Below are 17,979 nucleotides of genomic sequence, written 5' to 3'. Positions count from 1 at the left end.
ATAACTTATAGTTTAAATCACACTGGCTCGTGCTGTTAAAATGCGGGCGGATAAAACAAATATGGCAGTTATTGGCAGTTTGTAAACAGTCCAGCTCAATTATAGCACTTAACCGTTCGGATTATATAGCGTAATGAAAGGTTAAAAAATATTTTTTTAAGGCAATTATAGCCAGAATGTTTTGTTGAATTTAAATATGCAGTATATACAATTATCAAGTTTTGGTTAGCATCAATTCTTATAGTTTAAATGGGCGTAGCCGGATGATAATAGATAGTTTTAGCCGTCTAGAAAGAAGCATGTTTTGATATCAAAATACAGATAGGAATTCTAACAAGCATGTGGCAACAAAGAGAAAAATTGTATGTTTTCCTTATAAGACTTTATTGTATCTGAGTTTTAAAGCTATTATTTATGGTACAAAGTATGGTTGTTAGATAAACACTTTTGAACTATTTTCAGACTAGGAGAAACTGAGGAAGCATAAATAGTTTAAAGTCAAAATATAATGGCAATAGATCAGTCACGAATCATATTTAAATTAGGCTGTTCTTGCCATTTTTTTAGCCAAGTTTCAAATATGATTTCTGAACAGCCACAAAATCTGAGACGTTTGACAAAAAATCCCTGACAGTGAGTGTGACACTGTAGCAAGCTGTTTGTGAAGCTTGATTTATTTGGTTTACTTGTGAAAATAACCATGAATATATTTTAATCAACCCCATGATCAGTATAGAGTAATCATACACATGAAAATGGTCTTTAATTCGCTTCATACTGCAAATAATGTAATATAAGTAATAAGTACTATAGATCCTGGTGTTCAAAATTTCAACTCTCTTCCGATATCTAAGACATAAAATTCGATTCACCTCTACATATCTCTTACCCCCCCTCCCTGAAATCACATAAGGTTCAGTTCCAGTACTGAACTAGCGCTCGTTAAGGCAAGACATAATTTTTACTTCGTGATAGTTCTCAACTGTGATATCCAGTTTTATTTCAATTATTGCACTGTTGATTCTGGGGCCCCTTATATTTGGATTTTAGAAGAAAGGGGCCCACGCTCGTAAGTTTTTTTGAAATGTCATTTTGATGAGTTGAGGAAAGAAGCGAGCGTACTGTATATTTAGCGATATATTAATTACCGATACAATATAATTAGCGATGTCTCTCACGAAAAAGTATTTTGATGAACGTATGGACAAATTAAAACAACTGGTAGAAAATCTTCGTACGGAGAATGCAGCGTTGAAACAAGAGAACACTGGCTTGAAATCTGCTCTTGTGGCAGTTAAAAACCAGGTTTTAAGAACTGAATTGTATGTTAAACGCAAGAATCTTCTTATCCATGGAATTCCTAACAAGGAAAATGAAGATATTGAAGAAACCGTTAATGATTTTTTGTCAGAAATGTCGGTACAGAACAACAGGGATATTAAGTTCACGGCCATCTATAGACTTAGAAGCAAGGCTAAAAGTCCCAGGAAACAAAAGTCACATCCGGCATCGGACCCTATTCTTGTGTCTGTTCTAAATCTTCGACGTAAGGACAATATTATGGCTTGGGTCGGTAATCTAAGAAATACGGGGAAAAGTGTCAGTATTGACCTTCTATTCGAGCTTGCTGAACGTCGGAGAAAACTTTTGAGTACGGCTTATAATTTAAGAAATTGTAAAGTTGCCTCCGATAGTGTCTCATACCAAAGTGGTTCAGAAGGGGACTAGGTTGTGGCTAGAATCTAAAAAGACTTCTAGTTCTAACTGGATCAAGGTTGATGACGCATGCTACGACCCACTTACCCTAGTTTTCCCCTCGGTCAATTCTGATTTCGATTCTGACGCATGATTATTAGTGAGTGCTCGCTTCCGCTTAATATACTATATCTTCAAAAAATGTGCTGTTCGTTAATGTTATTTGTCTTTTTGTATTTTTCCCTTTTAATTGTCTTTCTTTACCCTCAGTGTTTACATCTTCCTGTGCTATTTTACTTGTTATTTTTGTTTGTTTCAGAGCAAAATAATCAAGTTCATGTCATAGCCTTTTTAATTCGGATTAAGAGGTTGACGTCACTGGTGCTCACGCGACTACAGCATGGCTCTCTGTCACCTGCGTGGGTAAGTAATTATGGTTGACACTAATTCTCTGTTGGGGATTAACGCTAATATAACACTAGAGAAGTTAAATAATTATTAATGTGGGAGAGTTAACTTTAATGAAATTAGAAATAATCCGGTTTGTAAAGCCCCAAATATGAATTTCTATAAAAATTTTGAGAATATTATTGATAGTGTGTTTGTGGAGGAGCTGAGATTTTGGGACTCCGGAGCTCGGTGGGGTGATGCACTCCCGGTTGTGCATCTAAACGTTCAGGGCCTAAATTGCTCGTTTGATGATATTCAATTATTATGTAGGAATTCGTGCCCTGCAATTATCGGTCTCTGTGAAACATTTTGGAGCGAGAAAAATCAGGTGCTTTTGGATATTCCCGGTTATATGTCGATATTTCTTAACCGCAAGACGGCCCAAAAAGGTGGACTCAGATTTTACATCCGAAATAATTTTCAGGCTACACTAACACATGATTTATGTACAAATAATGAAAAGGTATTTGAGTCACTTTTTATAGAAGTCCCAATCAACGCTAAGGAAAGGGTAATAATAGGCGAAGTATATCGTTCTCCAAGTGGGTCTATAACCCAATTTATGGAAACATTAGAAGGTGTTCTTGGAAAAGTTTTTTTCTGAAAAATCCGAAGTTGTATTAATGGGCGACTTTAACATCGACCTTGCGGAACCGTCATCTAGACAGGCTTCTGATCTTTTGTCTTTACTAATTTCGTATGGATTAGCTCCTTGTATAAACATACCGACAAGGATTTCTAACCAGACAGCACCATTAATTGACAATATTTTTTCATCACTACACTCCATTAAGAATGAAGTACTGCTTTCTGATACTTCCGACCATTTGCCAGTTGCAGCCTTGTTTCCAATCCTCCAAAATCCACAAAGATTAGTCCCCCAAGATACATCGAGATTCTGTTGCTCACCAGTGGAGCTGGATAAACTGAAAGAAGATCTGAGTACATCTTCATGGGACTTTTCATTACCAGAAAATATTAATTTGGGCAATTATAACGATATATTTGGCCAGTTTTATGACACTGTAAAGGAAAAATTCGCGGCTTATTGTCTAAAAGCTCCTTTAAGGAATCCTCGATCAAGAAGATCAACACCCATAGCTCCCTGGCTAACACCGGGAGTCCTCAAGTCAATAAATAGAAAGCAGAACCTTTGGAAAGAGTACAAAAACAGACCAAGTGATGCTAAATTAGAAGCATTTAAGTTGTACCGTAATATGCTGAAATCAATTATTCGGAGAACAAAAACAGTGTATTATACTAAGAGATTTGATGAGTGCGGTAGAAATATAAAGAAGACGTGGGACGTGATTAAGGAATTTAGTCGGCCATCGAAAAAACTAGAAGGTCTCCCTAAGTCTCTTATGGTAGACGATCAACTTATCACAGAAAAAGGCCAAGTACGACATCATATGAACAAATTCTTCGCGGAGATAGGGAAATCAACTGCTAATAGTGTTTCTCACTGCTCGGTGTCTCAGACTTGGAAGCAGTTCCTAGGCCCCCGTGCTTGAAATCAATGGCTCTTGAGGACGTTACAGTGCAGGAAATTACAAATATTGTTTTGTCCTTAAAGAATTCTTCAACAGGTTTTGACAAAATTTCTGCTAAAGTAATTAAACATATCCTTCCGTCGATTATCACCCCACTTTGCCATTTGATTAATAGGTCATTTCAACAAGGAGTATTTCCTCAACGTCTTAAAATGTCACGTGTGATAGCTCTCTTTAAAGGAGGTGACCGTGAGGATCCTGGGAATTATAGGCCGATCTCTCTTTTGTCAGTGTTCTCTAAGATATTTGAAAGGCCAATGCTCAAACGTCTGGTAAGGTTTCTTGAAGCTAAATCTTTTTCCATAAGCATCAGTTTGGGTTTCGCGCAAAGTACTCTACAGAACATGCTTGTAATAAACTTCTTCAGTTTATACGACAATCTTTAGACTCTAATCTTATTCCTGCAGCCATTTTTCTTGATGTAAAGAAAGCTTTTGACAGCCTTACACACAAGATTCTCATTGGTAAACTTTCTCATCATGGTGTGCGTGGGGAAGCATTGTCTTGGCTCTCTTCATACCTTACTGACAGATCTATTGCCATGGAAGATACAGACAAGGAAGTTCCAATTGAATACGGAGTACCCCAAGGTTCTATTCTTGGGCCAACCCTATTCCTGATATATGTGAACGACCTCTACCGACTTCTAAACACCCCAATTCCCAATGTTTGCTGTGGATTGTGTCACAAATGTTACTCTCAGACTATGTCGGCGTCCACATCTGATAGTCGAGAAGAACTGGTAGCATTTGCAGATGACACTACTCTAGGTGCTGCAGCTCCGGATGAGTCATCCCTTATTCTAAAGCTTCAAGCAATGACTGAGAAGATACTGAATTGGTTTGACATAAATCAACTAGCTTTAAATGTAAAAAAGTCGTACCTTCTTATTTTTTCCCGTACAGGTGTGAGCTGCCCCACAATTACTGAGCTTCCTACACCAAGAGGCTCCATAAGTCGCCCCCCAGATCGATATGTGCGATTCCTGGGAGTTCTTTTGGATGAAAATTTATCGTTTAAGTGGCACGTTCAAGTAATAAGAGTGAAAATTTCCCGTGGACTTGGAATCATCCGTAAATTAAAGCGTTTATTTCCTTTTCCTATACTCCGTCTTTTATATTTCTCTCTCATATTCCCTTATATATGTTACTGTTCGTCTGTGTGGATGTCTACATTTCCTTCTGTATTTGCTCCTGTTCATATTCTTCATGAGAAATCGGTAACAGTTCTCCAGTCGACTACACACTCTCCTGTTAATCTCCTTAAGATTAGAGATATTTATGTTATAGCTCTAGCTTCGTTGGCATATCAATTCTTCCACGGAGATCTCCCATTTTGTTTTTCTGGACTACTTAAGCCAGTAGGGGAAGTAAATTTTTACGCAGTTCGAAACAGGGAGGATGTTATGATTCCGGCTACTCCCTCGGTTCGTTCAGACTTTGGTCTGGTCGTGACTGTGGGACGTGCTTGGAACTTGGTTCCTGCTGAGATTCGTCAGTCACAAACACTTGGCTCCTTTAAAAGACAGATGAAAAGTTTCTTATTAAAGCTAAATATTAAATAGTTTATAGTTGTTGTATAGTTTTTTTGTTGGCGTTGGATCCTCGATGATGTAGAGAATTTTTCATTTTTGATTTATTTTTTTATTGTCGGGTGATAGGAGGGTCGCTGTTTCGTGTGGACTGTCGGTGAGTTGACTTCTTTTCCTTATAGATTTATAAGTTAAACACTGTTTAGTATTGTTTATGACAAGTTTTAATATTAGTCATTTATTCTGTGTCGTTTCCCAAATAACGGGCCATTGAGCCCTTTGGGATATTGTTTTTGTTATTGTTATTTATGGAAATAAATGGAACTTGAACTTGAACTTGAATCATGCTGATGAAATGTAAGTAATAAATGACCCTTTTCAATAGAAACTAAAACCCTAACAAATGAATTTTTATAGCAATATAAAATATCTATTTTAAAATATCTTTTAAAATATATATTTTTATCCCGATTCCAAATACATAAAATAAATAATTTTACCCAAATTTATTAGTGTAATGAAATGTGGGTGATTTTAGAAAATGGAAGATACTTTCCCTCATTTGAGGTTCAAGCCCTGAGAATCCCCTTCCCCTCGCATCGGGTCTGTACCAACCTCCTACGACGTAAACATGCCTCTGCAAGTGAAATTAATGAATGCTAGAATAACTCTTTTCTCCTCTCATTAAAAAAAAGTGTGAGATACACCCTTTCATTTTGGGCCCAACGATATAATCTTTGATCTAGCGTAAATGTGATTTTGCAGCTACAAGAAGTGAAGTGCTTGTTTATATTAATTTAGCTTTAGCACGATTGGGCGGAGTTCTAATCTGAGAAACGTCTTTCCCATTGACATCCTTTTAGTCCATACCATTAATTACCCTAATTCCTCGCTTGTCGGGTTTCGACGCTCACCCTGTTACTCTGTCCATCCAACTGTCCGTCATAAGACATCCGAAAAACAAGAGGTGGGAAAACTTGTCAGTTCTGATGGGATAGGGTGACATCTAATAAAGCCCTGATTCAAGTATCAGGTTCACGAAAAGGTAGATTGCTGTGGTAGGTAAAAGAATAAGAAGAAATTATGCTCGAAAATTAGAATAATACTATGGGTGTACATACAAAACCTTGAATCAAATTGCAGCTGGTCTAAAGTGGGTGGTTGCCTACGGGAGATGTTCATGGGATGGAGAGGGAGGTTGAATATACTCTATTTTATTATATTAAAAGGTCAATTGTACCACTTAACGGGTTCTCATTGCAGTTACACATATGATTTGGTTGTTCTGACATGATTGTTAGTAGTAGATCAGTCACAACCCTTTCCCAAGGAAAATGTTTCTAGGCTTGAATATCTCTTCTCCTCTTTCTCCTCTCCTCTTTCTCCTCTTAATATCTCTTATCCTCGTAGATCAGTCACAACCCTTTCCCAAGGAAAATGTTTCTAGGCTTGAATATCTCTTCTCCTCTTTCTCCTCTCCTCTTTCTCCTCTTAATATCTCTTATCCTCGTAGATCAGTCACAACCCTTTCCCAAGGAAAATGTTTCTAGGCTTGAATATCTCTTCTCCTCTTTAAAGACGTCAAAATCATATAAAATACTCACTTTTAATTATGTAAGGAATGAAAAAAAACTATTTTCTGAAATGATTTTGACCCCACCTAAAACGACCTCAAATGATTTTGACCCCACCTTTAGAATCAAAATCCTGAGTACGGACCTCCTGCCCCCACCTTTCAATGCCTACCCTTATCGTCCAGCTTCAATATAGCATATCACGCCTCTAGGCTTTCTGATTAACAAAACATGTACAGTAAGGGAAAACGTTCCAATTGTAAATGATGGCTTGTCAGGAACCAGCTGCGAAATAAAATACCTAGAAATAAGGAAACCGCAAACTATTTGTGTGGAAAAATATTCAGAAAAGGAGAAATCTAATCCGAAAGTGACAAAGAGTCAGGACATGTTTACTCAAATTTAGTCAACGACATCCTCAACAAAAAAAATCTTTCCAACTACGCCTTCCACTATGGGTCAACAGAGCACGAAAACTTTCCAACTTGCATTTTTTTTAGCTTGCATAAGCCAGGGGGATTTTGTGGGGGGGGGGGGGGAGTAAGATACACAACAAATATAATATTGACCCCAGCAACTAATCTTTTCGAAATTTTTGAGAGAACCACCAAACTTAGAAAATATAACACATTATTTACTAAAGACTGTGAAAATTGGAATTTGCAAAAACGGAAAAAATAACATGACAACCCTATACAGTTCCAGACGAAATTAGAAATGTTAATGTGAAATGTAATGTAAAATTATGATTTATTAACAAATATGTTCAGCCATATGTATAGCTACACTACAAGATTAAAAAAAACATTAACTAAGTTTCAATCTAAGTATTGGAAGACAAAAGTATTACTTCGGATTTTCTCAGAAAGATAATAGTTAAGGAACAAAAATGCAACATCTGTTTTCTTACAAGACGAACAAAAATGGTTCCCCAGTAAAAATCCACTTATGGATAATATTTGCATATTTAAAATTCTAATTATTTGATATACAGAATTTTCATTTAATAAACTAAATATATTTAATATACTAATTATATTTAATATACTCGACAATATTGTATATTTACAATCATCAATAACTCAGAAATAATACCATCCTTAAAAATGAAAACGCAGAAAGAGGCGGAAAGATGATGGTGACATCTACCTTGATGACTGTTTTCTTTATTTGGTTTCTATGTCACATTAAAAAACCTCCCCTGATGCTGATGATGATGTAACGGTACATCCTCATTTAAGAGCACATTTGTTTTAGTATCACTATGCCATAATCAGACCAGTCCTCATTTTTATTTGTTGCTTTTCATTTCATATGATAAGATGGAAAGTTCGAAGAAATTTACTTCGGAGGGGGAGGGGGGGCAGGGCAAGTCAAAAAGGTAAAAAACGGGAGAATAATAGAAGAAATACGAAAAAAAGCCCATTAATTCGTATTTAAACAAACAAACAAAAAATTATAGGCGGAATATCAATAAGAAAAAAGAGAAAATAAAAATCAAAGAAAAATTGGTAGAAACCGGAAAGGAAAAATAGAAAAGAAGAAACTAAAATAATTTATGCAGATTTTGTTTAAATTATTATTCTTAAGAAAAGGGGAAAAACATGAAGCAGAAAGGACTGAATGGTCATAGAAAGTGGAGTGTAAGTGTGAACGTACGGAACATATATTAATATTTTCTTCAGTTTGGAAACATCTTAGCATGACCAATCTGGATTTTTTTTTTCTTTCTTTTTTTTTACTAATATCGACAAAGGTCCGCAGACACAAAATCAAAAGACTGTTTGTAATAGAGATAACAAGCACCTTGTTACAATCTACAAGAGGGATAGGGATATTATTACAATAAATGGGGTAAAAGTAGCACAATTATATTGTAGAAACTTATTCTTACTTACACTAAACCAAAGGCCAATATAAGAAAGCAGCAGAAACAGTAAAAACCATTTGGGAGAGGTTAGTTTTGGAACAGCCAATTAGAAGCGATCGTCAGCACATGCAAGGTAAGAAGCATCAGCAAATCCCAAAATTAAGTACCCAAAATCCAACACTAGTCTTAAAAAGAATAGAAAATAAGATCCCTCCCTGCATTACTCCTCTTCGTGCCTTTATAATAGTACCGGGTGCGCATTACACGGAAAATAATAGAAACCTCACTACTTGGTTGATCTGGCACAGGTTTTCCTTTCTTTCTTTCTTCCTTTTTTTACTTTTTTTAACCTCAACAATTACTTAAAATCTTCTAAGAAAGATTTCTTAGTGTGCTAATCCCAACCCCAGTAGCCTGTCCTTAACATAGCTTAAACCACATTACACTTACCTATGATTTGATCATTTTCTCGATAGAAAGGTAAAAGGATTGAACAGGAAAATAATACTTAGACTTTAGTTTTTAATCTTTATTAATTAAAAAAAAACTTTTTCAACAAAATAAGTTTTTCTAAGAAAAGTAAAGAACTCCATTAAACAAAAATTGAGAAAAATAAAATCAAATAATCTACGATGCGTGAAACTACCGCAAATCAGCATCGATAAATAAATGAAACACAAAACGAGCAGAAATTACAATAAATAACCGAGTCAAACTCAAAACGAGCTAAAATTAACATAAGTTGGGCTCAAAACCCCTATGCATTCCCAAGGCCAGAACATAATTTTCACTTTGCTAAAAAAATATAAATGTTTTTACTTTTATAACTTTAATAAATCAAATAATATTAACATTTTGATTACTAAATATCAGCATATGTATATTAAACTGACAATGCATATTCATTTGTATTTTTGTCAGTGAAGTACAAATTATGTTCTGCCCTTGTGAAGGCATAGGGGTTTTGAGCCCAACTTATGTTAATTTCTGCTCGTTTTGAGTTTGACTCGGTTATTTATTGTAATTTCTGTTCGTTTTGGGTTTCATTTATTTATCGATGCTGATGTATGGTAGTTTCACTCTTGGTAGATTATTTGATTTTAATTTTGCTCATTTTTGGTTTAATGGAGTTCTTTACTTTTCTTTGAAAAAACTTATTTTTTGGAAACAGTTTTCTTAATTAATTTCTGTTCGTTTTATATTGACATAGTCTTTTCAGGGAAAAAGAAAATCATACTTTAAATCTTTTTGTTTTTTTTAAGAATTTATAGTTTGGCTTGCTATTTGTGTGCTGGAAAACAATTTTCAGCAAAATTTAACAACATAGACCCTTATAAAAATCTGGACACAAATAATAGTGTTTAACTTAGTGTTTTGCACTTTACTGAAAAAAAAAATACAAATGAATGTGCATTGTCAGTTTAATATACATATACCGATACTTAGTAATCAAAACGTTAATATTATTTGATTTATCAAAAATATAAAAGTAAAAACATTTATATTTTTTTCAGTAAAGTGCAAATTTTGTTCTGGCCTTGGGAAGGCATTGGGGTTTTGAGCACAACTTATGTTAATTTCTGCTCGTTTTGAATTTGACTCGGTTATTTATTGTAATTTCTGTTCGTTTTGGGTTTTATTTATTTATCGATGCCGATTTGCGGTAGTTTCACGCTTCGTAGATTATTTTGTTTTACTTTTGTTCATTTTTTGTTTAATGGAGTTCTTTACTTTTATTTGACAAAATTAATTTGTGGAAAAAGTTTTTTTAATTAATTTATGTTCGTTTTATATTGACCAAATCTTTTCAGGGAAGAAGAAAATAATTCCGTAAATCTTTTCTTTTTAATAAGAATTTATGGTTCGGACTGCTATTTGCATACTGCAGAAATTTTTTTTAGCAATTTTAACAACATACACCCTTTTAAAAAGCCGGACACTAATAGTAGTATTTAATTTAGTTTCATACTTCCTCAAGTTGACCTGAAATGGAAAACTTGATACCATTCGCAAAAAAATTTTCTTACTTTCTTTGATAGCTTGGATACAATTTCCTACGACAGGTACATCAGTACCAAGTTCCTTGGTCAATACGACAGCAACAACAACAAAAACAATATATCTTGTTCATATTTATCTTCACTATAAGAACGTGAAAACTTTTAATCACAATTAACTCTTGAAGAGGACACCAAACTTTTTAACATCCAGTCGATACAGCCCTTTTTGAGAGTTTACGAAGATGTTATCAAAAAACACCTTATATGCCCCCAGGGCATAAATTAGAACCCTTACCCTAAGGGCTGTGAGGGTGGTTGTCATCCTCTAAGACATAGTTTCCAGAACCTTCAACTACGTTAAACAAAATGGCTATCTCAAAATTTTGATTGGATGTGTTTGGGAAAATGGTGGGCGTTAGTCGCTCTCCCGTCACTTTCAACTATTAAAAAAGGCCTAGCCCTTTCAATTTCCAATTAAATGAGCCCCTTTTGAAGTTTTTAGGACAACTCTATCAATAAAAACCTTATATGCCCTCAGGGCATAACTTACAACACTTGCCCTGAGGGCTTGGGGGGGTCGTCATCCTCAAAAACCTAATTTCCAGAACTTTCTATTACGTTGAACACAATGGCTATCTCAAAATTTTCATTGGATGTGTTTGGGGGAATGGTGCACGTGAGAGGGAGGATAGTTACCCTCCAATCACTTTCGACTATTAAAAAGGGCACTAGCCCTCTCAATTCCCAATTGAATGAGCCCCTTTTGAAGTTTTTACGACAACTCTATCTATAAAAACCTTATATGCCCCCTGGGCATAACTTACAACCTTTGACCTGGGAACTCTGGGAGGTTTGTTATCCTTAAATACATAATTTCCAGAACCTTCAACTACTTTGAACAAAATTGCTATCTCTAAACCTTGATTGAATGTGTTTGGGGAAATAGTGGACGTGATATGAGGGGTTAAATACTCTCCACTCACTTTCGACTATTAAAAAGGGTAATTTGAATTTTCAAACAAATGAGCCCTTTTTGAAATTTCTGCAACAGCTTTGTATATAAACCTTATATGCCCCCAGGGTATAACTTACAACCTAGCACTGAGGGCTCTGAGGGAGTTATCATCCTAAAATACCTAATTTCCAGAATTGTCGATTACGTTCAACAAAATGGATATCTCAAAATTTTGATTGGATGTGTTTGGGGAAATGGTGGGCGTGAGAGGGGGGGGGGTGTAGTCACCCTTCAATCACTTTCGACTATTAAAAGTGTACTAGCCCTTTCAATTTTCAATTGAATAAGCCCTTTAAGATTTTTTTAAAACACTATTGTCTGTAAAAACCTTATGTGTACCCGGGGCGTACCTTACAACCCTTACCCGGAGGGTTGTGGGGGGGGGATGGGTCGTCACTCTGACACTCCTAATTTCCAGAATTTTCAACTACGTTAATGGCTATCTAAATACTGTGATTGGATGTGTTTGGGGAAAAGGTTGGTATGAGAGGGGGGTTTGTTACCCTTAAATCACTTTCGACTATTAAAAAGGGAGCTAGAGCTTTGAATTTCCAATAGAATGAACCCTTTTTCAAGTTCCTACGACAAACCTTTCAATAAAAACCTTATATGCCCCAGGTCACAACTTATAACCCTTGCCCTGAAGACTGTGGGGGGAGTGTCCTGCTCAAAGGTTTTGGAACAAAATGGCTATCTCAAAGTTTTGGCTGGATATGTTTGGGCAAATGGTGGGCGTGGAAGGGGTGTTAGATGCCCTCTAATTACTTTCAACTATTAAGTATGGCATTAGCCATTTAAATTTCTAGTCGAATGAACCCTTTCTAAAGCTTTTACGATAACGATTTCTATAAAAACCTTATATGCCCCCAGGGTATAACTTGTAACCCTTGCCAGTGCCCTGTAGGGGGTTGCCATCCTCAAAGACATAATTTATAGAACTTAAAACTACGTTGAATAAAATGTCTGTCTCAAAATTTTGATTGGATGTGTTTGGGGAAAAGTTGGGCGTGAGAGGGGGGTTAGTTGCCCTCCAATCGCTTTTGACTATTAAAAACGGCACTAGACCTTTCAATTTTCAATCGTTTGAGTCTTTTTTCAGGTGCTTTAAAGGTAGTTTTCTATAAAAACCTCGTATGCCCCTGGGATATAACTGAAAGCTCTTGCCCTGAGGGCTCTGTGGAAGTGAACTTCTCAACATAATTTCTATCTGGGAATAAACTACGGTGAACAAAATGGCTATCTAAAAATCTTGATTGGATGTGTTTGGGGAAAAGGTGGGCGAGAGAGGGGGGTTAGTTGCCCTCAAATCACTTTCGACTATTCAAAAGGGCACTAGACCTTTAAATTTCCAATCGAATGAACCCTTTTTCAAGTTTCTACGACAAAGATTTCAATAAAAAGTTATATGCCCCCACGGCATAAGTTATAACCCTTGCCCTGAAGACTGTGGGGGGAATGTCCTGCTCAAAGGTATAATTTCCTGACATTTAAACTGGGAGGAACAAAATGGCTATCTCAGAATTTTGATTAGATGTGTTTGGAGAAAAGGTGGGCGTGGAAGAGGGGTTAGGTTCCCCCTAATAACTTTTGACCATTTAAACCAGCACTAGCCATTTCAATTTCTACCCGAATGAGCCCTTTTTGAGGTTTCTACAATAACGCTCTCTACAACAGCCTTATGCGACCCAGGGCATAACTTACAACCCTTGCCTGAGCGCTGTGAGGGGGTTGTCATCCTCAAAGACCTAATTTACAGAACTTAAAACTACGTTGAATAAAATGGCTATCTCAAAATTTTGATTGGATGCGTTTGGGGAAAAGGTGGGCATGAGAGGGCGGGTTAGTTGCCCTCCAATCATTTTCAACTATTAAAAAGGCGCTAGTCCTTTGAATTTTCAATCGAATGAGCCTTTTTTGAAGTTTCTATAACAATGCTTTTTCTAAAAACCATATATGCCTCAAGGCATAACTTGCAACCATTGCCCTGAGGACTTTGGGGGTGTGTCCTCCACAAAAAACTAATTTCTATTCGGAAATCAACTACGCTGAAAAAAATGACTATCTCGAAATTTTGATTGGGTGTGTTTGGGGAACTGGTGGGCGTGGAAGGGGTGTTAGTCGTCGCCTTCCAATCACTTTCAACTATTAAAAAGGGCACAAGCCACTCCAATTTCCAGTTGAATTAGCCCTTTTTGAAATTTCTACGACAACTTCTTCGATACGAAGTGCCCTGCTCTAAAGGAAAAAAAATGATAAATAATACATTGTGCCAACATCGTTGCCCTCAAATCACTTTCGACTATTAAAGAAGGAACTAGCCCTTTGAATTTCCAATCGAAAGAGCTCTTTTTCAAGTTTCTATGACCATGATTTCAATAAAAAACCTTATATAACCCCAGTGCATAACTTATAATCCTTGCCCTGAGGGTTGTGGGGGAGTGTCCTCCTCAAAAACATATTCTATCTGGAAATCAGTTACGGTGAACAAAATGGCTATCTCAAAATTTTTATTAGATGTGTTTGAGGGAATGATGGGCGTAGGGGGGGGGGCTTGTTGCCCTCCGATCACTTTTGACTATTAAAAAGGGCACTAGCCCTTTGAATTTCCCATCGAATGAGCGCTTTTTAAAGTTTCTACGACAACGCGTTCTATAAAAACCTTATACGCCCCAAGGGCATAACTTACAACCTTTGCCTGAGTGCTGTGAAGGGGTTGTCATCCTCAAAGACCCAATTTCCAAAACTGAAAACTCCCTTGTACAGAATGGCTATCTAAGAGCTTCGACTAGATGTGTTTGGGGAAAAGTTGACCACATGAGTGGGGCTAATTGTCCTCAAATCACTTCCGACTATTGAGATAGGCACTAGACCTTTCAATTTCCAATTGAATGGACTTTTTTTGAAGTTTTACGACAATACGTTCTATAAAAACCTTATATGCCCCCAGGGCACAACTGACAACCTTTGCCTTGAGGACTATGGGGGGGGGGCCTTCTCAAAAAAATAATTTCTACCCGGAAATTAACAACGCAGATTACAAAGGCTATTCAAAAATTCTGATTGGATGTGTTTGGGGTAAAGGTGGGCGAGAGAGGAGGGTTAGTTGCCCTCAAATCACTTTCGACTATTAAAAAGGGCACTAGACCTTTGAATTTCCAATCGAATGAGCCCTTTTCCACGTTTCCACGACAAAGATTTCAATAAAAACTTACATGCCCCCAGGACATAACTTATACCCCTTTCCCAGAAGACTCTTGGGGGACTGTCCTGCACAACGGCATAATTTCATGAGCTTTAAACTACGTGGAATAAAATGGCTATCTCAAAACTTTTATTGGATAGGTTTGGGGAAAAGGTGGGCGTGGAAGAGGTGTTAGATGCCTTCCAATTACTTTCGACTATTAAAAAGGGCACTAGCCATTTCAATTTCTAACCGAATGAGCCCTTTTTGAAGTTTCTACGACAACGCGTTCCATAAAACCTTATATGCCCCCAGGGCATAACTTACAACCCTTGCCTCAGCGCTGTGAGGGGGTCGTCATCCTCAAAGACCTAATTTACAGAACTTAAAACTACGTTGATTGGATGTGTTTGGGGAAAAGGTGGGCATGAGAGGGGGGTTAGTTGCCCTCCATTCACTTTCAACTATTAAAATGGCACTATCCCTTTGAATTTTCAATCGAATGAGCCTTTTTTGAAGTTACGACAACGCCTTTTATAAAACCTTATATGCCCCCAGGGCATAACTTATAACCCTTGCCCTGAAGGCTGTGGGGGAGTGTCATCCTCAAAAATATACTATCTATGGGGAAATCAACTACGCTGAACAAAATGGCTATCTCGAAATTTTGATTGGATGTGTTTGGGGAAATGACAGCCGTGGAGAGGGTGTTTGATGCTCTACAACAGTTTTTGTAAGTTAAAATGGGCACCAGCCACTCCAATTTCTAATTGAATGAATCCTATTCGAAAACACGGCGATAGTCCTTTCGTTATGTAATCTGCAAGTTCTAAGGAAAAAAAATAATAAATGGTACATTGTGCCAACATTATTCTTATTTACCCTCAGGGCATAACTTAAACCACTTGCCCCGAGGGTTGTGGGGGAGTGTCCTCCTCAAAAAAATATTTTCGATCTGGAAATCAACTACGCTGAACAAAATGGCTATCTCAATATTTTGATTGGATGTGTCTGGAGCAATGATGGGCATGGGGGGGGGGGCTAGTTACCCTCCAATATCTTTCGACTATTAAAAAGGGCGCTAGCCACTCCAATTTCCAATCAAATGAGCCCTTTTCGAAGTTTCTACGACAACTCCTTCGATACGAAGTGCCCGGGTATGGAAAAACAAAATAAATAAATAATACATTGTGCCAACATCGTTCTTTACTTAGGCAGCGCTATTGCGCTGCCTATGATCTCTGTGGGGAGGGAAGATAGCAAGAGTCAGCATATAGAATAGTCAGGCAGCATGCAAGCGTGAACTATGACCATACGTCTCCGGTACCCGGTAACTGATCAATCCCGCAAAACTTATCAATTCGCCACTTCACAGACGAAAAGTATTTCTCGAATTAATATTTGATTGTAGTTACTCAACAAAAACTTGAAATGTAGCAAGATTTAAACTAAAATTTGTTATCACAAATGTCGTTTCCTTAATCCTACTTTTTTGCGGATGAAAGATTACCAAATATTGTTCTGTTCGGCAATCTAGCTGGGTCCCAAGGCCTTAGCCACGGAAGAGGGGGGAGGGGTAACAGTTTAGAACCCCCTCACCCACCCAAAAGATTTTTGTGACCCTTCCCCTCCCTTCTACCCTCATGAAAACGCCCTTACTGGGGCCAAACGAAAAGCAGATCGTCCCTGAAAAGGATGGGAAGACGTCATAAGGAAGGAGATTAGAACTTCTTGGGAGGGGTACACAGTGAGGCTTTGAATTGAATGTGGTGGCGGAGAAGCGTGTGCAGCTGTGTTAGCCTCAGATGACTTAGTGCTGCAGTGAGTTCTTAGCAGCAGTAGTATATTTTTCGTGAATTCCAATCAGTTCCTTTTTGTAATGGGTTTAATTTTGGTCAGTGAATATTAACATCTAGGTCAATGAAACATGGATTCAGAAAAACTTGACAAAAAATAAATTACATCTTAGCATGGTCGTACGGAGGGGGGGGCAGGGGGGCCCCCCACCTAGACCTTCAAATTGACATTAGATATGGCTGAAAAAGCAGATGGTTTGCAAAAAGCAGTTGATAAAACTACATCACACTATCGACTGCCCCCCCCTAGACAATATGCTGCCTACGCCCATGCATCTTAGGGCATCAATATAATTCTGATTTTGAGTATGATATGCACCATTTCGAATAAAACTAGTCTCCTGTTTGAAATGGTGTAATTATGGTGTTTCTTTGGTTTAACTATGATACAAGATTGTCGAACTGTGTACGACACACAGATCAACAATAATAGAAGTGAAGAGGGTGAGGTCGAATTTTTAACAGTGTTGGGGGAAGCTTGCTGCTAGCAATGGGTGATTTTCAATCTTAGCGCCCTCTTTGTTCGAAACGCTTATGTTACTTTTCACCAACAAGAATTTTGCCAAATTTATTTGGTTCCAAATCTGGTTTCTGAATTTGATTTCAATTTTAGTTTCTGGGATGAATTATAGTTATTTAAATTCTTTTTTTGTCCCATTTAAGAGTTCAATTTTTAGATGTAAATGATTTCCTTTTGCGACAATTTTGCATAAAAATAAAATAGCCGTTCCGCACCAGAATGGCACTAAAATCGAATTTTAAGGCGCTAAACCTATATTCTCCATTAAATGAAATAAGGTCCAGCTGGTTTCCCTAATCTATTAACCAGACGTATTAACGAGCAAGGAAAACTGATGTTCGCCACGAAAAAAACACGCGCCATCTGTCAGAATCTCAGCACCCAGCAGAATCCTAAATTTAATTATAATATAATATAATGTTAGTTACGTTGTTTTTTTTATCCCTTTATTTGCTTTAGCTTTAAATCAGGTCTAAAATAAGGATTAAAGTAACTACTTGTCCCAGAGGGACATAATAGTTATGTTTGGGCGCGTTTTCTGAAACTAGCCCTGCGTATTAGCCTATCCCAGCTATTTCATAATCAGTAAAAACTAATTCAAAAATAAAATAATTCACCTAATGTCAGGAAATTCAGGAGACCTAATAACTAATGCCTAATGTCAGTAAGATTAATGTCATAAATATATATATATATATATCAATATAGTAAAAATCATTTTTTTTTACTTTTTG

The sequence above is a fragment of the Artemia sp. Qi Xiang Cuo genome, chromosome 19 (assembly GCF_049724085.1).
Source record: "Artemia sp. Qi Xiang Cuo chromosome 19, ASM4972408v1, whole genome shotgun sequence".
In the NCBI taxonomy this organism is placed as follows: domain Eukaryota; kingdom Metazoa; phylum Arthropoda; class Branchiopoda; order Anostraca; family Artemiidae; genus Artemia; species Artemia sp. Qi Xiang Cuo.
The sequence above is the reverse complement of the archived record's forward strand: the minus strand, read 5'-3'. Positions refer to the sequence as shown.